The 2412-nt window shown below is 42.3% G+C and overlaps 1 long non-coding RNA gene across 1 annotated transcript; it reads left to right on the forward strand.

Moving 5' to 3' along the window:
• Positions 1–775: 775 nt before the first annotated feature.
• LOC147151063 (uncharacterized) lies at positions 776–1628 on the forward strand. The gene is made up of 2 exons (XR_015085692.1): positions 776–854; positions 952–1628. It is a non-coding gene; the product is annotated as an uncharacterized LOC147151063 (long non-coding RNA).
• Positions 1629–2412: the final 784 nt, after the last annotated feature.

The raw sequence follows: 2412 nt of genomic DNA on the forward strand, positions 1-2412 counted from the left end.
TATTATTTCTGTCATTTTATTTTAAAAATATATCCCTTCAAAAATTCCAAAGGTTTCCTGTTTTAAATTCAAATCGAAATTTCAAAATGCGACATAAGAATTCACTTCACCAAATAATACTAAAATGCGTAAATGATAGTCATATTTTTTTACATGGTGCTAAAATGAGCAAATGCGCCCTCAGAGCTAAATGCACATGACATTGAACAGTAATTTTCTTCCATTTTTACGTGTCTGGCGGGTCTTGCGCTTTATTGAGGAATAAAACGAGCGACCAATATTTACCGACAGCTTGTCATCGCCATTTTCAGAGTCTGAAGGCGACGACGCTGGGTCAGTGACGTCACACACGCGCTGGGTCAAACGGCCAGTGGGACATGCAAATATCGAGTTTTCTGCATCTTTTTCATTAACGTTTTTACCAAAGGAATCATTGGAATCTCTTTATTTGTACTTGTACTACTTAAAGTTTTTAGGGTAATTTTTTTCATGTACCTTACACTTTAAGAACGTGACCCACAACGACAGAACCTGCAACACTTGACCAACATGAACATGAGAAGCAGTTCATTATGAACCATAAAAATAGCAGAGGAGCTCATTCCAGAGAAGTGCAATGCAAGACTTTTTGTTCATGTGATTCATTTTCATTTTTGAGGCATGTAATCGAAGTAACAATTTCTGCGGTAAACCAAAGCAGTCATCATGACGGGTCACCGGGTGGCGCTAGTGTGCGAAGTAGCGTTCAACGAGCAGAAGAAGAAGGTTGGCTTTGCTTGGTGGACGTCAGGCCTGCAGTTCATTTGGAGACGTGTGAAAGTTGAACGGGGGGATTCAACAAGTGCAGTATATAGGTGCGACCGCGTGGCCTTTCCTCAGCCTCGTCGGGGCACAGGAGCAAATATTTGTCGTTTGTTCGCGTTTCTCACAATGGCATTTTTCTTGTTGCAGGATTTTCACACTTGACGGACACAACAGCGTTTGAGGTTTGAGCACATCACGTCATAATTCATTTCCGCTTCCAAACAACAAATGGACCATTTATTGCTTGTGTCCATGTAGTTTACAAGTAATTTGGGCAGTTGCTTTTGGATGCAAACGCAGCTCTGGGTTCAATGGGAAACAGTTAAAAGACACTAAAACACGATATAAAAAGTAAAACCGAGGTTGGCAGCCAAGGATGACATTTCACATTTTGTATTTCTTTCTTTTTTTTTTTTTTTGGGCCAGTCCCCTACACTGCCACCGATTAACTTTTATCTACTGTCTGCAATAACGTCTTTGTCATTTGCTCGATCCATAAGGAACACTCAGATGTTTTATTTTAAAAGCCATATCGGCCAACCCTAGCTCAACATGTCTAAATTGATGATGAATGGCGGTGGAAATGTGAAATTAAAGCACATGAAGAGTACCATGGTGGACATTTTTAAATCACCTTTAAACCTGACTAGCTAGCTAACTAGATAACACGTTAATGTTCCCTAAGTCTACAATCCCGGCACAACCGCAATATAATTTGTTAATAAATTGACCGTCCAAATGACTTGAAATTTGAAGAGGTAATGACATCGACCTTTCATTAAACAATGACTCATTTTCGATGTCGATGTAACGATTTGACACGATCCGCGCAACAGGTTGGCCATATTTGGTAGCTGCCGTGTGTCCTCAATGCACCCACGAGTGGGAAAAAAAATGTCCTGTGACCAAAGTGTAGACAGATATACCGGCTATGGTTGAAAGAAGACACGCTGATGGATTTGCCCTCGTTCTGACTGGCGAATGAAACATTTCAACAATGTGAAGACCCTCATTGTCCACTCAGACGGAACGTAAGAACAAAGACAAATCGGCAAAAGTATTACCTGCACCTCATGCATATTTTCTATTGGTATTATCACCAGGCTGTAAAATATATGAAAATAATCAAATAAATATACAGTACGGTCACTGATTTTTGTCCATTATCGGGGACGACTATACTACGAGCGCTCTCAACTTCAGAGTTTCCAACTCATTAAACTCGCATCGCTGTTTTGCGATAAACTCCTCCCGATTCGAAAAAACACGCATACAAATCAAGTATGAGCCACATACTCAAGGCCTATGTCAAATCCAAATCAGTATTCTGATAACGGCTCACTCGTGTCTCGCTAATGACTGGGCTGCACGTTGCCATAGCAACCCAGTAGAAAGGCCACCGTGGGGGGTTCGCCGCATCGGCTCTCCCTTCCACTTGAACCCGCTCTTCAGATGTATGAGCGCCACTACCCCCTTCGCCGTGATTAGCGGTAAAAGCTCGGCACTGTCCCGACACAAACTGCGTTATGTGTTGGCAATTATGGAAATGGTTGGACGCGGGGTGGGAAGGTCAACAGGACGACGGTGCTCTCGCCTGCGCAAGTGGCC

This window comes from Filicampus tigris, chromosome 2, assembly GCF_054856515.1.
Source record: "Filicampus tigris isolate MCC_2025a chromosome 2, RoL_Ftig_1.0, whole genome shotgun sequence".
NCBI lineage: Eukaryota > Metazoa > Chordata > Actinopteri > Syngnathiformes > Syngnathidae > Filicampus > Filicampus tigris.